We start from the raw sequence: 23,079 nt of genomic DNA, 5'->3' as shown, positions 1-23,079 counted from the left end.
CTGTTGAATAGGGAGGTCTTAGGATCCCATTTTGGTCTGGCAAGTTCCTTTTACTGATACCTTCAGATAAGGAAGCTTCATTGATACACAGTTTATTTTTATGCTAGCCTATGACTTAAGCTATTAGGCAATCAAATCAAAGACTGAAGGCTGAGAAAGATATAGTCCAATATCTTCACTTACCAGATGAATTAAGGTTAAGTTAATTTCCCAAGGCCACATAAGGAGACCTCATGGAGAAGATCTGAATTCAGGTCCTCTGACACCCAGGATCCATGCTCTTTCTATTGTTAGCTAGGTGGCATTGCAGTAGAGTTTCCAGGACTCAGAAAGACTCATCTTCATGAATTTAAATCTGACTTCAAATTACTGGCTATATGATCCTGAGCAAGTTATCCTCTTTGCTGCAGTTTACTTATCTGTAAAATGAGTTGGAAAAGGAAATAACAAACCATTCCAGTGTCTTTGCCAAGGAAAATCCCAAATGGACAAAGAATTGGACATGATTGGAACAACTAAATATCATTTGTTAGACACATCATGGCTGCAAGGGAACTAATGAAAAAAAAGTCAGATGGAGGAGGTCTAGGTGTACCTGATCTAAAGCTATATTATCTAGAAGCAGTCACCAAAACTATTTGGTATTGGCTAAGAAATAAACCAGTCGATCAGTGGAACAGATTAGATACAAAGGACAAAAAAGGGTACATCTATAGCAATCTAGTCTTTGACAAACCCAAAGATACCAACATTAGGGATAAAAATTCATTATTTAGACACATCATGGTATATGTTTCATGACAGATGAGTAGTGATGTAAAAATGCTTATTGATAGATACTGCTGCCAATCATAAACACTAAAACAGAAACATTTTATAGCTAGTTTTTTTTCCTATGTTCAACATAAGTCATTATATCTAAATAATCAGTGAGAACCAAGTAGAATTTCTAAAACTCTTATATGGTTTTCAATTACATAAACAGGAAGAATATGATTAGAATTTTACAGTGGGAAAATGAGAAGGTAAAGGTTCACACATCAAAGAACTGATAATAGGAAATCTAATGATCTGAAAATACTGGAGCTAAAGTTGATCTTAAGCTGGAAGTCTGCAGATAACAGGACTGACAACAGATCTAACCTTAGACATCCCAGCTAATTTCAAAAGGTTAAAATAAATTGTGTAACTTACTTCCTCAGACAAAATGGCAGCTGTACTAAAATTCTCCTATATCATTAGTAAGCATCATCATAGATACTTGATAGCTTTAAAGATTCCTGGTAGTTGGTCTCATATGAAGTCCAGCCTATAAACTCATTGTTCAGTCAACAACTTTCAGTCTCACTTCTACTCTCTAATTTCCAGGGGAAGACCAACCCATAGTGATGTCAGTCTGCAATAGTCCAGGTCTGGACAGCAGGAATGTGCATCTCAGATGGGCTAAGCTATGATCTGGTGCCAATGGAATATTGACAGACATGGAGACAGCAGACTGGAAAGTTGCTTGGATTTAGGGATGTACACTCTTCACATTTTAGCTACTTCTTTGAGTTATTTTTTACCTGCTTAAAAATGACAGATGCTACCAGATTTTCTGTTTTTGCACTGTAGGACCAAATTGCAGTGGAACCTTTCTTGCTGTTTCTTTATATTAGGATTGATTAAAGGAACTGGGAAATTTTTAACATGAAGAAGAGGAAACTTGGGGGAAATAAAATAGATGACTTGAAGTATTTGAAGGGATTCAGCTGATTCTCTTTCATCCTAGAAGGCAGAACTAGAATAGAGGGTCAAATTTGCAGAGGAAGATTTAGATTTAACATGAGGACAAGTTCCAAACAATGAGAGATGTGAAAGAGTGGAACGGCGGTGAATATCCCCTGACTGTGAGTATGCAAGTACAGGTATTATGGCCACTCATCAGGGATGGGTTAGAAGACATTCTCGTTCAGAGCTTGATTGGACTAGCTAGGCCTAGACTTAAGTCTAAGTAAAGCTACACTTAACTTAGAAGACCCTTCCAACCCTGAGATTCTATAATGGATGCTACGATTTGTTATAGATCAAAAGTTATTCTATGTAGCATAAAGGAAAAAAAAAATCTTGAATTGTAAGGCATTATGGAAAGAGATTTGAGTTGGGGGAAAAAAGAAACTGGTTTCTAGTCTTAAATTTTTCTTTAATTAAATGTGAGACATCGAGCAAGGCATTCAATCTCTCTGTTTTGGCTTCCTAACAAATTAGGAATAGGATAACAATTTGTAAGGTAACCCCATATTAGGATTATGGATTTATAAGATAATAGGGGCAACTTGGTGGTGCAGTGGATGGAATGCAGGACCTGGAATCAGGAAGACCAGAGTTCAAATGTGACCTCAGACCCTTACTAGCTGTCTGACCCTGAGTATCACTGAACCTCATTTGCCTCAGTTTCTTCATCTGTAAAAAGAGAGCTAGAAAAGGAAATGACCCACCACTTTAGTATCTTTTCCAAGAAAATCCCAAATGGGGTTACAGTGAGTCAGACATTATTGAAATGACTGAAGAACAACAAAAGAAAAACAGTGTCAGAGACTGGAGCCCTTAGAGATAGAATTGAGGCATCTGAATTCCAGTGCCCCTCCCTATCTTCCTTCCATTATATGAGCTATATCTTCCTTTCTCTTGGACACAGTTTCCTATTCTGTGTGATGAAAGAATTCAATTACATGTTCCCCAAGATCCTTTCCAACTCTACCATCCTAATTCCCCTCAATGTGAATTCCTTCCTTCTCTCTCCCGTTTTTCCTGAATGTCTTATTTTTATGACATTGTTTGTAATGTTGTGCCCCATTAGGTTGTGACCTCCTTGGGAGAAGTAATTGTCTTCTATCTCTTTTTGTATCCCCAGCTCTTAGCCCAGGGACTGCCCCATAATAGGCACTTAATAAATGCTCGTTGACATAAGTTGACTTGCCTTGACTAAAAAGCTGTGATTCATCTTCATTCTTCTCTGTTTTGAAGCTGCAATTCGCAGCTCAGACAAGAGCATCCATCTCAGTCCTGGGCACAGTGAGGAAGCAGTCAAGGCTTCAGGGGAAGTGATTGGAACCAGATGTTAGAACTTTGTACTCTCATGAATCTTAAATTTCCCACTGGGGTCACTGATGTGTTGGGTAAAGGGAAGAAGATGGAGGATAATAGGATCTGGGTCTTAAAGGTCACCTAGTCACACCTTCATTTTATAGAGGGAGAAACTGAGGTTTAACAAGGTGTAATGATTCATATGCAGGACATTTTTTTTTCCTCCTAAAAAAAAATGTCCTAGCTAGGGGTATGAAGGGACAGGGAGTGGTCTGAATAGACATTTTTATTCTGTTCCCCCCTCCATTCCTCCACTTCCTCCCCACACCCTGGGGAGCTCCAGTTCTGGGCAGCCAGGCAGCTCCAGTCCCACAGTGTTTACGTACTAATGTGCTAGGTCACACCCTGAGGGCTGCTTTGCCCGAGCTCCTTGCAGTGGGACTGTGAGAATCTCTGGTGTTGCCCTTCAGTGACTGGGAATGGGGTGAGATTGGGGGGTGGAGGGAGAAACTTGGAAGAGTGGTGGCCCCAGCCAATGGGGGAGGTGACTCCTTGTCACCTCATCCGGCAAGTTTGCCTGGCACATGCAAACATACTCAAAGACCCACAAATCTCATCATTTTCATGGTAAATGTAAGGGTTTACAAAATGAGTTCACGTGGACTCTGACTCATAGGCACAAGCTTGGACACAGACTTTCATTTTATTCCATTCATACAAGGAAATCACACATATTTTTACATATATAATTCACATGTTTCTCCATATAACATACACATTAACATATAAAATGTACACTGAAGTACAAAACTCATGTATATACTCACACATACAAATGAATAAGCATCTATTGAGATCCTATGTTAAGCACATAACAAATATTATCTCATTTGGACCTCACAACAATCCTGGCAAATAGGTGCTATTGTTGTGCCCCAACAAACCCCCTTTTGTTGACAGTTAAGAAAACTGAGGCAGAAATAAAGTGATTTACCCAGGGTCACACAGCTAAGAAGTGTGGAGACTGGATTTGAATTCAAATTTTCCTGACTTCAGATCCAGCACTCAACTGATTGTGCCACTTGTCGTGGAATTAGGATCATGGGAGCTTACACATACTTTGATTCACATAAATTTGCATATATATATTTATTCACATATACATGCATAAAGGCATTTGTAGACATACAAACACAAAAGCACAAATAGACTTTCACAGACATTCGCAAGTATACGAACACAGAAACATAGACTTTTACAGACATTCACAAATATATGAACATAGAAACATATATAGACTTTCACAGACATTCACAAATATACAAACACAAAAACAGACTTTCACAGACATTCACAAAATATAAACACATATATGGACATATATAGATTTTTACAGACATCACAGACATTCAAACATAGATTTTCATATATACATTTCTATCTGCCTAAACTCTTGTACAAGTGTATACATTTATATATAAACTCACACATATTTGAACATGCTCCCATATATACTCCCATGTGCATATATCATCCCATATAGATGCACATTGAATGCTCATACATAATCACATATATGCACATAGCTTCATACATATAGTGATATTGGGCCGTTTATGACAATTGTTTTAAGGAAAATGTCACATACAATAAATTTCCTTTAAAATGTGTTTTTACTAAATTGGGCCAAAGGATTTTGGTCTTCTTCCCCCTGCAAGCTGAAGACACGTTTATGTAAACGTGTTTACATTTTCAGCAGGGATATGATTTCCAGGAGTCCAGGGTGTGATGTCGGCTCAAATTCCGGATGGTAAAACAGCGGTTTTTGAGGTTAATGTGAGATATGTCCTGAAATACGGCAAAAAACAAGCCTCCTCAGAAAAAGGCATTCCATAAACTGCTAATCCCCTCCACATGGATAATATTTCCCCATCGCTGCAGGCCTATCTATTTCCTTTTGAACTTGTGAACAGAAATTGATTCAAGGTGACGAATTTGTAATCAGTTATGATTGATGGGCCTGAGTTGGGAATCGGATGGTGTTCTATCAGTTCTCAACTTTCCTCCGAGCAAATGTTTCATTTTATCTACCATAATCTCCACGTCTGACGGAGGGACCTGCATTCGGAAAATAAAGTCAACTGTGATGTGTAACTTTTATTGAAACAGATGCCATTTAATTAAGGGTTCAAAGAGAGGGAAGTATTAAAATGGAGCTTTTGGCTGCCAAGCCCCTATTTCAGACAGAGGGCAGAGCCCGTGTTCAACTATTACTGTGATTAGGTAGGTAATGACTTGGGAGCTAATCTCTCCGGACTAAAAAGAGAACAGGGCAAGATGGAAATAGAAACATCTGTCTGAATATTCTAATTTCAAAGGATAATTGTGAAACTTTGGCTTGGGATTTTCTGATATTTCTCCTCCGTTCCCACCCCTTCACATGATTTCATTAATTCTTCTCAGCCCTAAAATGTCCTCAGGATGGGGACCAGTGAAAAATAGTGGAAAAAGTCCTCAAGTCAGGAAGACTCTTATGTGGGCTAATGACCTGCAAGATACAACTTCAAGAAGAGAATTTTTCAAAGCTATTAGCTCAATACAAATGGAGGTGGGAAGAGTCTGGGAAAGGCTCATGTTCCTTCTCAGTGTTATTCTTTCATCTTTGATTAAAAAGAAGATATTGTACTATCTGATCTCTAAAGTTCCCGTATCCTATGTTCTTCTAGGTTTCCTTCCAAGATGAACGCATTGTATTCTATGTCCTAAGGGTTTATCCAGCTTTAATATTCCATAGTCTATATTTTAAAGTTCCTTCCATCTCTGACATTCTATGTTTTATGTTCTAAGGCACTTTCAAGCTCTCTCATTGTATGATTGTTATTATTTTCCCTTCACGATATCTTATGGTTATCTTAAGACTATACATACATACACATATGCCACAAGCACATGTATATACTAATACACACATATAGGCACAAAGCTGTTCATTCCACATGAGTTTTTATTTTATTTTGCTGAGGCAATTGGGGTTAAGTGACTTGCCCAGGGTCACACAGCCAGGAATGTTAAGTGTCTAAGACCAGATTTGAACTCAGGTCCTCCTGACTTCAGGGCTGCTGCTCCCAACTGCCCCAAAATGGGTTTTTATGAGGTCTTGAAATTCTATGTCTGACAAATGTGATGTGGAAGAAGAAGAAACTAAGGTGATGTTAAGCATTGGAGTATGCTTAACACAGGATTCTGAAAAAGAGAGATAATAATCATATAGTATAAAGAATCACGTCAGGGAAGCTAGTGGCACTGGCACTGAGCACTTAGCTTGGAATCAGTAAGACTCATTTTCATAAATTTGAATCTGGACACAGACATTTCCCAGCTGTGACCTTGACCTAGTCCCTTAATCCTGTTTGCCTCAGTTCCTCATCTATAGAATGAGCTGGAGAAGGATATAACAATATCCTTACCCCAAAAACCCCAAAACAAAATAGGGTCATAAAGATTTGGATGAGACTTAAAAACTACTTGACAACAACAAAGAATCATGGCATCATAAAGTAGAAATAAACTTTGCAGAGCAAATATGTGTGGAGGAGTATTTATTAAGCACCTACCATGTGCCACTCATTATGTAAACCACTTTATAAATATTTCATTTGATCCTCATAAGTACCCTAGGAGATAGGTGCTAGTATTATCCCCATTCTTACAGATGAGGAAACTGAGGCAGAGGTTAACTGATTTGCTCAGAGTCACACAGCTAACAAGCGTCTGAGACCACATGTGAACTCAGGTGTTTCTGACTCCAGGTCCAGTGTTCTATTCAACTATATCACCTGACTGCCTTGGCAATAGTCCAATTTGTACCTGAACAAGGATTTTCTGTTCAATATCTTGATGTTTTTACAGATGTTTTTACAACTCTAGTAAGTGGCACCTACTTCCTACAAAAGGATTCCATTCAATTTTTTAATATCATTTGTTAAAAGATTATTCTTTTTTATCTCAAATCAACCTCTATAACTTCCATCTACTGTTCTTAATTTTGCCTATTAAGCTCAAGTAAAATAAGTCAGAAGTATTTCCCATAGGCTAATACAATGCCTACCCTCTTATCCCTATTCTTCCCTGGGCTAAATATTCCCAGTTGCTTCAATGGTAATGAAAATAGTATCATTTCCATTCTTTCCCATTAATAAACATGATCTTTTCTCTTTTACTCACTTTCTGTCCTCCCACATATCCAATTAGTTGCAAAATATTGTTTCAACCTCCACAATACTTGTCACAGCTGACCCCTTCTCTCTACTTGGATAGCCACCCCTTTAGTTTAAGCCCTCATAACCTCTCCCCTAGATCACTGCAATCAATTGCTAATTGGTCTCTCTATTAGAAGTCTCTTCAGCCACAAATCCATTTCCACACATGTACAAAACCTTTCTAAAATGGAAAAAGAACTGGATTTCAAGTCAGAAGATATGAAATTTTATTAAGCAATGATATGATCATATCATTCTCTTACTCAAAAGACTCTACAGTCTTCTGCCCTATTGACTCTAAAATAAAATTTAAACTTTTCTCTTTGTTTTTAAAGCCCTTCATGACCTGGCCTCTACTTGTTTTCCCAGCTTCAGTATACATTATTCACTTTCCCCTACTGGTCTATACAGCAAAATTGATATTCTTTCTTGGGCTCAAACATGGCATTCCATCTCCCATTTCTCTGACTCAACATTTCCTATATTCCCCTTACCAAGAATGAATCTCCTAGATTCCCACTCTTTCATTAATATGCAAACCAGAAAAGAAAATAGACCCACATGTGCAAAAATATTTGTAGCAGCTCTTTTTTATCATGGCAAGAAACTGGAAACTGAGCGGATGCCCGTCAAGATGTGGTATTTGAATGTAATGGAATATTATTGTTCTATAAGAAATGATAAGGAGGGGTATTTCAGACCAGCCTAGAAAGACTTACATGAACTGATGCTGAAAGAAATGAGCAGAAACAGGAGAACACAGTACACAGTAACAGCAAGATTATATGATAATCAACTGTGATAGATTTAGCTCCTCCCAGCAATATACAGTGATCCGAGACAGTTCCGATAGACTTGCCATGGAAAAGCCTGAATGCAGATTAAAGCACACTATTTTCACTTTTTTTGTTGATATTTGCCTTTTTCTTTCTCATGCCTTTTTCTTTTCTTTTTGATTTTTCTTTCACAACATGACTAATATGGAAATATGTTTAAAATGACTGCACTTGTATAACCTTTATCAGATTTCTTACTGTCTTGGGGAGGGGGTAACATTAGAAAGGGAGGGATACCTTAAAAAATTTGTAACCAAAATCATAAAAAAAAGGAAATTGAAAGTTGAAAAGTCTCTTTACATGCAGTTGGAAAAATAAACTACTATTGAGAAAAGAAAAAAAGGTGCAATTGAGGTACCACCTTCTGTACAAAGCCTCTCCTGATCCTTATATTTGCCATTCTCCCTCCCATAATACTTTGTATTTAATTCCTTTGCATTTGTTATTTATAAACATATATATATATGTGTGTGTGTGTGTGTGTGTGTGTGTGTGTGTGTGTGTGTGTGTGTGTGTGTGTTACCCTTCTAATAAAGAATAAGTTTCTGAATAGGAGGGATGGCCTATTTTTATTTTTGGTAATTTATAACTCCAACTCCTAAAATAGTGTCTAGGAGATAGTAGGTATTTAATAAATTCTATTTGGTTGATTGAATGAATGTGATCCTACTACGGCATGGTTTCCAGACCTCTTTACAATTGGTCACCCTTCTCTACCTTGGTTAGACCAAGTTTCATGTATTGTATTTATTTCTGAGCAACACATTCTATTTTATTTTATTTTAAAATCTTTTTATTGAAGCTTTTTTTTATTTTCAAAACATAAGCATGGATAATTTTTCACCATTGATCCTCACAAAACCTTGTATTTCAATTTTCTCCCTCCTCCCTCTCCTAGATGGCAAGTAATCCAAATATATTAAACATGGTAAAATATATGTAAATCTAATATAGGCATATGTATGTATACACTTATCTTGCTGCACAAAAAGAACCAGATCAAAAAGGAAAAAAATGAGAAAGAAAATAAAATCCAAGCAAACAATAACAAAAGAAGTGAAAATGCTATGTTGTGATCCTCACTCATTCCCACAGTCCTCTTTCTGGGTGTAGATGGCTTACTTCATCACAAGATCATTGGAACTGGCCTGGATCATCTCCTTGTTGAAAAGAGCCACTTCCATCAGAATTGGTCACCATTTAATCTTGCTGTGGCTGTGTGTACATTGAAATTCTGGTTCTGCCCATTTCACTTCGCATCAGTTCCTGTCAGTCTTTCCAGGACTCTCTAAAATCATCCTGCTGGTCATTTCTTATAGAATAATAATATTCTATGATGTTCATATACCACAAGTTATTCAGCCATTCTCCAACTGATAGGCATCCACTCAGTTTTCTAATTTCTTGCCACTACAAAAAGAGTTACCACAAACATTTTTGCACATGTGGGCACCACATTTTAAGAACACAATAACCATTAGAATTTACCCAGAGAGCATTGTCCAGCAGACTGTGAGAGGACTTAGAACTTTGTCATATAAATATTGGTTGGAAAAATGGGAATATTTAACTTAGTAAAAAGAATACTGAAGGAAGAAGACGTTTAAGGTGTTTGAAAGGTTGTTTTGTGTTAGGATTACTAGGTGAGAACTCAAGTTGTCTGGACAGAAAGAGTTGACTTTCTCCACGTAACCAAGAAATAAGATTGAAGATAAAAGGAGCTAGCAGAATTGGAGGTATTTTCAATTTAATACAAAGAAGAACTTCCTAGCAATTCTAAATCAATTCTAACTTATCTGGAATGGAAGAAACCTCATTGTTAATGAGTTCTACATCATTAAAGCATTCAAATAGATGCTGAATCAATGTCCAGGCCATTTTTTGGTATATGCTTTGTGCTTCAAGAATAAGCATTTTATACATACATACCCTTGTCTCTTCTGAAAGAATGTAAGCTCCCTGAAGTCATTTTTGCCTTGGTGTCCCCAATACCCATCATTCTACTTGGTACATCATAGATACTTAATAAATTCCTGTTAATAGATCAACTTACATTTTAGAGGTAATTCATCCTTTGGTTGAACCAGGGGGCTTTTAAGGTACCTTTTAACCCTTAATATTTTCTGATTTCAAGTGTGAGTTCTTAGGCAAGTCACACACACACATAAATATATATATATATATATATATATATATATATATATATATATATATATACATATATATGTAAAGTCTTGGTTTCCAGTCTGAGACACTATACAACTTGTCATTACTTTCCATCACAGGGCTATTGTGAGAGTCAAAAGAGATAAATGGACTATAAAATTCTGTCCCAATATTATACATGATGATAAGGAGGAGGAAGAGGATTGTGATGACAATGAATATAATTTCATAATTAGTCATCAACCTAGTATCAATAATTACTTGATAGGATCTAGGAAAGTGCTGTAAAGCTCAACTAGAAGAAGGGATAATGAAATCATCCATAAAGATCCCTGTAGGTCACATGACTTAAAAACTACCTATTAAAAATAAAAAAATTAAGAAAATGCCATATTACCATAATTTATGTTCTATTGTATTTTTTCCTATTTTGTTAATGTTTCCCAATTACATTTAAATCTGGTTCAGCTGTGCAGGAATATTGCCAGAAAACTCTGACATGGAGTGTGAAGCTCTTGAGGGCAGGGATTACATAATTTCTGTCTATTCCCAGCATCCAGAACAGTTCCAGGATCATAGTAGGTGCCGAATAAATTCTTATTACTGACTAATTGCTTGAAGGCATCATTAAGGAAAGGCTACACCGATATCCACAAATTATTTTAAGGCCAAGAAATGCCCTCAGTAGATGCTTTATAGGAGATTTATCAAATGACATTAGAATTTTACAGAATTGAAAAGGACAGAGAGTTATGATTTGCAAAGATGCAAGTGGAGTCCACAGGAATGAGATAATGTAACTTAGCAATATTGACATTACTATATGCCCAAAGCACCATGGCAAAAAATACGCCAAACTGGAAGCAAGAACCCCTGTGTTCTACTGATGGATCTTCCACTAACTTGCTGTTTGACCATGATTTTTTCTCTTTGATCACTCTACCTCAAAAGGCAGCTTGGGGATAGTAGATAGACAGTTGGCCTCTGAGGCAAGAAAATCTGTAATCAAGTCTTGTCATTGACAAAAACTGACAGTGTAATCTTGAGTAAGTCATCCCATTTCTCATTATTTGAAGTATCTCTTTAAAGAGCAGGCAATGATCTGTACAATAAGGGATCTGTACATTGGGAATTCTCTATATCAATGAAATAACAGCCCATCCCTGTCATACCACTCACTGTTAAATAGATCAATTGATACAATTAATGTAAACTCTTAATTAAATAATAGATTGTAATGACGACAAAATGTCCAGGTTATTAAACCTCTTAGCCCAATTTTTCCTTTGCTTTCAATACAATAGTTTAAGAAAATTTCTGGGGATTTTCTAGTTATGAACAACAATATTCTGGGGTCTAGATACATCAATCTTGATGCAGTAGAGAGGGCCTGAAGTCAGAAAGTCCATACATGTCTGTCTTTAAACATTTACCAACTGTATGATCTTGGGTAAGTCATTTAATTTCCATCTGCCTCAGTTTCCTCATCTGTAAAATTAGGAATAAAAATACTTACCTCTCAAAGTTGTTGTAAGGATGAATATGAGATAATATTTGTAATATGCTTTAAAAATCTGAAGTGTGATATAAATGCTAGATGATGATGATGATGATGATGATGATGATAATGATTATAGTGTTACTATAAAATAATGAGATGGGATTTTGAATATGGCTTGAGAAAACTAGCATTTATGAAGTACCTACTATATGCCAAGCATTGCCCTAAGCCTTGGGAATACCAAGTTAAATTAAATAATAGTACCTGATTCCAAAGAGCTTATATTCTACTCCATTCAATAATTATTTGCTTTTCAGTCATGCTTTATACTTTCCCAAACACTTGGCCATCCAATCCCTCTGTTGTGTTTCCAGTAGTCCAATGCGTTCTTATACCCATTTAACATATGGAGAAACTGACACACAGAAAAATAGGTTGGAGGGGGAGTCACAGAGTGTTTTAGTATTGTGTGAGTTCTTGTATGCTTCACAGCACCTAGAAGAAAGAGCTTCTCCCCACTACTACTACCACCATTATCTCTCTTTCTACACATACATATACATGTATGTATACACACACGCAATACCCATACATGTGACACACAATATGCACACATTTATACACTTTCAATGCACATATACATACAACCTACATGTATGTATATATTGCATACACACCTACAAAATGCATGCACATGCATATATGCATTCATACATACATACACACATTCATTCATAGGTTTGTGTATACTTATTCGGGAGCTTAGCAAGACAACATACTCCAGAATCTATTTGCCCTTTCACCTCCCCTCTCCCACCTTTTAAAAATCATTAATGAGGATATCCTGAGAAAAGGCAGCACAGTGTAATTAAGTACTGGAACTGGAGGAAAAGGAGACCTGGATTTTAGTAATGGTTTTGTGATGTGTTGTATAAAGTTGGACAAATCTCTTGTCCTGTGGGTCTCAGTTTCCATATCCATAAGATAAGGGAGTTAGAGTAAATGATCTCGAGGTCTCTTATATATTCCTGTGAAGTCACTTCCCCTAGACAGCCGGGGGATACTATGGATTGAACATTTGCATTGAGGTTCAAATGTCACCTCAGGAATTTACTAGCTGTGGAACTCTGTGAAAATCACTGACCTTCAGTTTTCTCAATGATAAAATGGGGATAGTAATAACATCTACTTTGACATGAAGATAAAATGAGATATTTTTCTTTACTTAGCACAGAATCTGCCACATAATAAGCAATAAATGATTGATTTCTTCCCTCCTTCCTTCCTCTGGACTTCAGTTTCTTCCTCTGTAAAATCAGAAGGTTGGTCTAGACAACCCTTTCCTCTTCCACTTTTTGTGAACAGAGTCTAGAACTTGGGTCTGATTCCCATTTTGGTATACTTCTCACTACACCATGATCCCTTTAGTTATCAAATATCAATATATTTGGGTCTTGGACTAGTTAAACTACAGAGGCAAAAGCTCCTCCTGCTGCCTGGAATTCCTCTGGCTTCTGTTTCTCCTTCAGCCTGCTGGTCTACATTCTTATGCTGGTTCTCCCCAGAGCACCGAGGGCTTCCTTTGAAGTCGGTGCTTGAAATCTGAGGAGGCCTGACCCACCTTTCAGCTGCCAATTCAGCAGGTCCTCATGCTGACAACAATCTGCTGGTTCTTAGCTCCTGGCCAGGGAGAGGATTCCCTCCACTGTAACTCATCTTCCTTTCACCCTTTGGAGTTTGCAACAGAGAGATTTCAAAAGGGCCAATTTGGAAATGCTTCCAGGACACATAAGTCACTTCTTCAACATGTTACCTCTTCAAAGAGGTAGAATTCTAGGAGATTGTTGGGAGAAGGGGAAATTGGAACTCACAATGCTCTGTCCTTCTTGCCTAGAAATTTCTCCTTGGACATCTTGCTTCCTGATCTCCCTGGTTTCCTTCAAGTCTTCTTCAAGAGGACCATACAAGTCAACCAACCTTCTTTCTCCACCTCCATTGTTACTGCCTTCCCATTGAGGCTGTCTTTCATTTATCCGATATATTCATCCAGAGTTTTTAACGTGTCTGCCATGATAGAATGTGAACTCCTAGAGGGAAAAGATTTTTCATCTTTTTATATCCCCAGTGTATGGTAAAGATCCTGGCACACAGTAGACATTCAATAGTCTCATTGACTAAGTTAAAAGGGAATTAAGAACATAGAATGTCAGATATAAAGGGAATCTCAGGACAGTGATCAGAGATTATCACTGCTGGATCTTAAAAGGTCAGAATTCAAAGGGACTTTGGAGCCTAAAATATAGACTGAGCTACAATTAAATTTAAAAACATAGAACATGAAAAAAAATAGAGTTCTAAGATCCCTATTGTCCTTCTGTGACATCATGATATTGGGGTAAATTAGTGGATGATGGTGATGTCTTAATTGGATTTAAGTGAGGCAGAGTTGCACAAAGTCATCAACTTCACTCTTTCTTCCAGTTATTGCAATCTGATGGCAGGAGAAATATCCCTGAGATGCAGGGTGTGACCTTGCCATCTTCAATGACTGACTAAGCTCTAAGCACTCCACAGCGGCTGTTTCAACTTCCTTCACGGCCATTGGAATAAATTGTTCTCATTTGCCCACTTCAACAGGAAACAGAGGGATGTCTTTATATACTTGGGGTAGACATCTCCCTAACTTATTGATGGGTTTGAGGTTACCTCTGCACCTGGTTTAGTTGCCTTGCTGAGATGGTCTTGCAGAGGTTGGCTGCCAACATGCTATACCTTCTTGAAGGTATAGGGGAGAAGATAGAATTTAAAAGGGACTTTTTAGTTGTATCAAAGCTAGGAGACCTAGAAATCAATTAGACCAAAATTCCTCATTTTACAAATGTTATAACTGATATCTGGAGAGATTTTAGCAGTATAGATTTAGAGTTTTGAAAGAGACCTTAGAAAACAGGTTTAATGTCTTCTTTTTATTAAATGAGGAAATTGAGTCTCAGAGAGTTTAAATGACTTGCCCAAGCTCATGCAGATTGAAGGCAACAGAAGCAGAATTTGAACCCAGTTCCACTGGTTCCAAACTTAGTGCTATTTATATGGAACCATGTTGTCTCCTCATTGTCTAAAGTCACAAATCTAATATGTGAAAGAAACATGACTAAAATCTGGGTTAAGCACCATTAATTCTATCTAAGATATCATGTTCTAGAGTCATTGAGTATTGAAGCTATTAGAGGTTTTTGATACTGTAGAAACACAGCCTGAGATCTCCAGGAAGACCTCTTAACTCAACCACATCCTTACCATGACCCATAAGGCTTATCCTTCAGGCAAAAGGATGAACAGAACAAAGATGCTCGATACATGTCCTACAATCCATGGCAACACTCCTGAGTGGGAACAAACCAGATTAAAATATGTGTAAAATATTTAATAAAAATAAATAAAATATAGTAAAAACAGAGATAAAATGTTAATTTGAGGTTTTCTAAGTCAGTAACTGACCTGCAGGGATTCTTATGTGTGCTTAATGGCCCCATTTCTATTTGAGTTCAATACCACTGAACTAGAAGATCTCTGGAGTCTCTTCTGATTCTAAGATGAGCACTGGAAACCCTGAACTCTAGACCCTTAGAACAGATATAAAGAAAGGTTGATTCAGATTTAGCATCCCTTCACTCTCCAATCTTCCCATCTGGGGTCTGTTCTCCTTGGGATTCGAGGCAGATCCCATTAGATTATTAACAATGGGAATTATCCTCTTCTTAGCTCTCCCTGCAAATTTTGCTTTCATTCTCTTTGGGTCTCACTAGTCATTGGTTTGTTAATCTCTGATAAATTAACTCAAAGTAAAATGTCAATGACCAAGTGCATTATGAGATTATTTTAAAGGAAGCACCAGGTGGGGTGGTGAATAGAATTTGGAAGATTCGTTTTCATGAGTTTGAATCCAGCCTCAGACACTAACTGTATGACCCTGAACAAGTCACTTAACCTTGTTTGCCTCAGTTTCCTCATCTGTAAAATAAGCTAGAGAAGCAAATGGCAAAACATTTTAGTATCTTTGTCAAGAAAACCTCAAATGAGGTCATGAGAAGTTAGACATGGCTGAAATGACTCACCAACAACATCTATCTCACTTCCATTTTAAGGTAACTACGTAGTGAACACTTGCTAGTTGTGTGATCCTGAACAAGTCATTTAAGCCTGTTTCCCTTAGTTTCCTCATCTATCAAATGAGCTGGAGAAGGAAATGGCAAACCAGTCCAGTATCTTTGCCAAGAAAATCTCAAATGAGGTCATGGAGTGTTGGATACAAATGAAACAATCTAACAGCAACAACAACAATAACAACATGTATATTTTTGCTTTTATGCCATTTCCACTGACTGAAGATAAGCTCCTTGAGAACAAAGGATATTTCATTTTTGTCTCCCAGATTTATCTCTAAAACGAAGCTATAGAAAGAATTCACTCATGGAAGAAGAGGGCTGGGATAGCAGAGGGTTGTTCTAGAATGTGGAAAGGCAGCTGTGCTATGGTAGTAAAGTCTAGTGAAAATAAAGTACGGTAGTCAAGTCTAGACTTTCTTTCTATAGCTTCATTTTAGGGATAGATCTGGCTTTATTCTTCTATGTTTTTGACTTCATGGACTTTACCACCAAATCATATCCAATATCTACCTTGTTTTATGTGTTACCTTCCCTTATTAAAATGTTAACTCTTGGGCAGCCAGATGATGCAGTGAATAGAGCACCTGCCCTTAAGTCAGGAGGATCTGAGTTCAAATTTGGCCTCAGACACTTAACTCTTCCTTGCTGTGTGACCCTGGGCAAGTCACTTAACCCTAACTGCCTCAGGGGGAAAAAGTTAACTCTTTGAGGGAAGGGTTATCTTTTATTTTTTACTTCTATTTGTAACACGAGCACATAGTACAGTGTCTGAAACAGAGAAATTGCTTAATAACTGCATCTTTTGGTTTTCTAAGATTTGGGGATACCATGAAATTGTAGAAGTGATTTGGGTATTTCAATAAGATTGGACAAGTTATTAGTTTACCCTTTGTCTGAAGCCTCCATTTTTGGTCAAAGATTAATAGCATAGGTCACTATTTTACACATTCCTCACAAAACTAAAAATAAAACTAAAAACAAAAACCCTAGTTTCCATAAATCCTACTGCACAATGAGAGATGGGCAATTTCCATGGAAAAATCCAACCAAGTAACCAAAAGCGCCACATAGTGGTCATTTATTTGAAATGCAATTTCTCCCTCAGATCCAGAATTCTCCCACATGCAAAAAAAAATAAAAATAAAAAAATAGCATGAAATCCATGGGCTCTCCCTTGTAGAAAAGAGCCCTTTGAGGGACTCCCTAGGAAGTAATTGCATCCCAGTCATTTCCTGTTGGATACATCTTGTTGATACCTGATGTGAAATATTTTAAAAGATGAAGCAGATCAGCAAAAATCCAAATAACTCAATTTCTGCCTCAAAACCTGTTTTTTCATTTTGTTACCCTTGGTCCTTAGTTTATGGTGCTTTAAAGCCAAATTGGGATTTTTTGCTTTGAATGTAGATTAAGAGGAAAGCTGTCATACTACCTCTGACTGTCCAGATCATTTTATGTCAAATCCTCCAACTACAGATTTTATCTTTTTTCTATGACATTAAAACTGTTTCCCCTTACAGGTATTCATCATTTCTTTAATTGAATTGTCACTTGACAGGAAACCCTGTCCATCACAAAGCAACTCATTCTATTGTTGACTAACTCTAATTCTAGGAAGTTATTTTATATTTAAGACCCAAATTTGTTTCTCCGAAGCTCTTCCTTCTCTCCTCTCTTGGATCAATCAGAAAAAAAGTTAATTCTTTTTTTTCCCATGATAGTCCTCTAGATATTAGAAAATTGCATTTTCTACTTATAATTTCCAAAATGAATATCCCTAGTTATTTCAAATTATCCTTACATGATATTGTTTTAGAAACAATTAGATGGTAGAGTACATAGAATACTGCATCTGGAGTCAGAAGCATCTGAGTTTAAATTCAGTATCAGATATTTACTAATTGTATGAACTTGGACAAGATATTTAGTATCTGTCTGCCTCCATATTCTCATCTTTAAAATAGAGATAACAATAACACCCAGTTCCAGGGTTGTTTTGAGCACAAAATGAAATAATTTTTGTAAATTGATCTAAAGAGCTGTCTAAAGGAGAGAGAGGAAGAGAGAGAGAGAGACAGAGAGAGAGAGAGAGAGAGAGAGAGAGAGAGAGAGAGAGAGAGAGAGAGAGAGAGAGTGTCAGAGAGTCAGAGTCAGAGAGACAGAGACAGACACACACAGAGAGACAGAAACAGACAGACAGAGAAGTGGACAGACAGACAAACAGGAGAGAGACAAAGAGACACAGAGAGACAGGCATGCAGAGAGACACAGAGACAGAAAGACACATAATCACAGAGAGAAACAGAGTGGGATATGTTTGGATTAAGGAGAGGTAGAGATGGGTTCAGAGAAAGATCTGCTGTTATTAAATATCTGACTCTACCACAATGCTAATGCTCCAAGGCTGTGGTCTCAGAGAGCCCACTGCAGTGTGGCTCCCCAAGTGCAAGAGGCTCTCCCAGAATTAATTGCTGATAATGGAACAGGCTTGTTTCCCTGGAGATGTTTTGAGAATAAGATAGATACATGTCTGTCTGAAATGGTTTAGGTGCCTGTGTGAGGTAAGATGGACTAGCTCACTTCTGAGTTTCAAACCCACAGTCAGAGAACTGGTATTAAAAATCATTCCAGTGGAAATTGCCCTAGACTTAGTGTCAAGATATTTGCATTCGATTTCATAACCTGATGTTCATTAGATGTGTGACCTTGGAAAACTGATGTTATTACTTTGAAACTCCTAAGAGACATTATAAGGTAGTGGAAAAAGTACTGGATTTGATGCCAGACTCCATGGTTTTAAATTCCAATTGCAAAGATTTAACATCTTTTAACATCTTTTAGCCTCCATTTTCTCATCTGTAAAATGGGAATAATATTATTTGTGGCAGCCTTTTTTTTTGAGGCTGCGGTTAAGTGACTTGCCCAGGGTCACACAGCTAGGAAGTGTTAAGTGTCTGAGACCAGATTTGAACTCCGGTCCTCCTGAATTCAAAGCTGGCGCTCTATCCACTGCGCCATCTAGCTGCCCCTGGGAATAATATTATTAATACTAGGCTATGGTGATTTTTTGGTAAACTTTTTAGTGCTATGGAAATAGGAACTATTATTAATATTCCTTTATAGAATTATTGATTTGGGGGCATATCATTGACATTCTCCAGTGGAATCCCTCATATAAAATAGATTCTTATATAGAGGACCAGTCTCAAAGAAACATCTTTTATAACAAAATACCATTTTAGAAAGGAAAAATACATTTTAATAAAATTGAGCAACACATAAACTAAGTCTGACATTATATATGGCATTTCACACCTGTATTGTCTGACCTCTATAAAGATAAAGGAAAGTACATCACCACTTGCCTGAGGAATCTCCACCTGCATGTCACTATGTCCAAAAGGATATACTCTGGTGAACTGAACCTTCAGGATTTCTTCTTCTTAGTCCTTCTCCTCCTTCTTCGTTCTTCTTCTTCCTCCTTCCTCCTCCTCCTCCTCCTTCTCCTCCTCCTCCTCCTCCTCCTCCTCCTCCTCCTCCTCCTCCTCCTCCTCCTCCTCCTCCTCCTCCTCCTTCTTCTTCTTTCTTCTTCTTCGTGTGTCTCTCTCTGCCATGAAAATTTGATGGAGTTGAGGGATATAAGGTATGCAACACATGCAAAGATTTTACCCAGAGTACCTTTTTCCCTTGCAAGGAATTTTCTTCTTTTAATAAGTTACCTACCCAAGATAAATATACGCCACTTATTATGCATGAAGGTGGATAAACATTTGATTAGGCCAGTATGAGAAGGCTGGAGCAGAGATTTGATTGGGAATTAGCTGTTGTGATTGTTGGTGATTCTACTTGAATCTAATCCATGACACCTTTCTGCCTCTTATTTCTATGGAGCACAGCCTGGGAAAGCTGTTTGCCCTTTACCTGCCAAGTCACCACTGGAAAGGAATGGGAATCAATGAAAGAAGTTTAGCACCTTATCTGTAGCCATTACAGTGAGAAAGGAAAAGCCTTTCCTCTAAATATTTATTTCCTATCTAATTTAAAGCAGCCACTCCAACAATTTGTGTTCAGGTCTATATGTGTGCTTTAAGAATGAAAAAGAAGATGTTATCTCCAAAGTGTGAGGAGATTTTCCTTAACTCAGGATGAGGTATATTTATGATAGTGGTAGTGAAGTGTGAAGGTTGGGAAGGGAGAGCATGTTCATTACAGAATTTCTGCAATGTTAATAAGCTCTAGGACAAAGATACCCATTAGTCTGTTTATGAAGCTGGAAAGATTCAATAAGGAAATGAGTCAGTAGCCAATTTTGGAGAGAAATGAAAGCTGATATGTCTGTTCAGGTAAACAAAACTTGCATAGAATCTTCTGCCAGGATCTCACCTGGCAATACCACTTACCTCCGAGATATTTTCAAAGCACTAGAGCAATTTTAGTAGTGGTGATTGTGATGATGGTGGTGGTACTTGTGGCGATTATAAACACTTTCCTTACAACAACCCTTTGAAGGGGGACATGGAGAAAATATTGCAAATATAACACTTGACTCAATGGTTCAATTGCATCAGACTGTCTCCTTATTGGTGGAGATTGATGAATTGACAATCCACCAATTGACAAATATCCACCAATGAAGAAGGAGAAAGCTCCATGCAGTTGACCCATTGAGTCATGGTTACATCCTTAATATTCTGAGAGATTTATATCCTATCGACAAAAAATATGTATCCTCCAAAGGAATAGAATATATGCCAATCATGATTTCTTATCCTGTGTAATTCTTGCCCACACCTTCCCATAAATCTTTCATAAAGGAATTGCCCAACATTTTGGCGCTTTAACTTTATGTCTTGTTTATATTCAATCAGATCATCTGTTATGCCTATAAGTCACATTTCATGAATGAAATTGTCTAGTAATTATCGCAAAATTCTGCATAATTATAAGTTATTGGCTGTAGCTTACATTTACCATTGCCTTTTGGGTCATTTGAAATAAAGGTACTAATGTGAACCATTAATAAGAATAAATATTAATTATAATAGTTGTTTTGAATTGTAGGTTAATTTTGAGGTGTGTGTTTTATAAACTTTAAACTACTATGTGTATGCTACATTATATTAATATTATTAAATTAAATACAGTTTTGCTGTCATAGAAATTACAGTTTTGAAGGGAACATGTGCACATATGCAAATAATCTTAAGATAAAGTAGAAAATTATAAATTTTCTAAAGGAAAACAAGCAAAATGGTTTGAGAATTCTAAGGAGTAAAATAGCCTTTCAAGTTTGGAAGGGAGAAAAAACATCAAGGAATGCTTCATGGAGGAGCCTGCATCTGAGCTGGGGTTTGAAACATGGTTAACATCTGAACAGGTAGAGATAAAGATACGATGGAGAGCTGTCTTCTTGAGTTAGAGTGATGACTGTTCCTTGACTAACTGTATTTGAGTTCTAACTGTAAAGTAAAGGTGTCAGAACAGATGACTTCAAAGACCCTTTTAAGCCCTATTAACTTATGGATACTTCCAATGATGGGGAGCTTATTACCATTCAATTATTTGATGGTTCTGTTTATTTTCAAGGTCTTCTATATATGGAAGAAAAAGCTTTTCCTAATCCCTTCCTTTCAGACTACACAGAACAAATATGCTCCCTTTTCTCTAGAACAAGTTCTCGTATATTGTGTTTAAAGGGAAACATAACTGAAAAATATAGTGGTTCCCAAGATCAACTATGGGCAAATGTTCCTGGTGCAGTTTCCCATGCATGGTGTATTATTACAGCTCAGATGGCAATACCTCAGGCTCATAGTTTCCCTGCACCCTTCAGCATGCGGTATGAGAATGCCAATTAGTTGTCTGTATGAGGTCACAGGCATCCTGGACTTGGCTACACTGAATTATTTTAATGTTAACTTTCGGGCAGGTTGTGGGTTCTGCTCTTTGATTTACCGCTCAACTCACATGATGATGAAACTGCTCGTGGAGATTCTGCCCTGTTGAAATATTGAGCCTTCCCTGTGGCTAACCTTAATGTGAATGGCTGAGACAGACTGAATAACCTTCAAGGAAGCTCTGGTCCCTATTCAGAGACCTCTCGGGATTTCATAGCTCTTAAGATTCTGTAGAACATGTTTGAAAGAGCCAGTTTGGTGCAACAGAAGAAAAGCTGGATTTGATGTTAGAAGGGCTAGATTTAAGCCATGGTTCTGTCATTAACTCACTGTACTGCTGGATATGTCATTTACCTTTTCTGAGCTCTTGGTTCCTTAGCTAATAAAACATGGCATCAAGAATTTATTAAGTGCCAACTATAATGGAAGATGTTGGGAATATAAAGATAAAATGGCATACAGCCTTGCCTTTATAAAGCTTACATTCTATTGGATAATTCAAGATGAAGGGGGTGGAAATAGTGGTATAAATTAATTATGGAAAATTATTATGCTATAAGACATGACAAACTAGCCAATTTTAGAAAAATCTGGCAAGACATGAACTGATGCAAAGTGAAGTAAATGGAACCAGGAAAACATTGCACACAGTAACAGCAATATTGTATGATGATCAAGTGAATGATTTAACTGTTCTCAGAACATACAGTGATCCAAGACAATTCCCAAGAACTTATGATGAAAAATGCTCTCTACCTCCAGAAGAACTGATGGAATCCGAATTAAGATTGAAACATGCTATAGAATCTACTTTTTTTTCCTTTTGGTCTATTCTTTTTTCACAATGTAACTAATATGAAAATATTTTTAAATATCAAATTGATCATCTTAGGGAGGAGGGAGATAAGAGGGAAAGAGGAATTTTGGATTTCAATTTTTAAAACATGTTAAAAATTATCTTTACATGAAATCATGAAAAATAAAATGTTATTTTAGAAAGATGAATGTCTTGGACAAGATTGCCTTTAAGGTACCTTCCAGCTCAAGATCTTATGAAGATTTATGGAGCTTTGAGTATTTAGCACAACTTATGATCTTGATCTCATTTATTCTGCTCCCAACATTCTCATTAATTCTCTGGGTTGGCTCCAAACAGTAATTTTTCCTTTTTTGACATCATGTAGTATT

The sequence above is a fragment of the Sminthopsis crassicaudata genome, chromosome 6 (genome assembly GCF_048593235.1).
Source record: "Sminthopsis crassicaudata isolate SCR6 chromosome 6, ASM4859323v1, whole genome shotgun sequence".
Taxonomy (NCBI): Eukaryota; Metazoa; Chordata; class Mammalia; order Dasyuromorphia; family Dasyuridae; genus Sminthopsis; species Sminthopsis crassicaudata.
Note: the sequence above shows the minus strand (reverse complement) of the source record.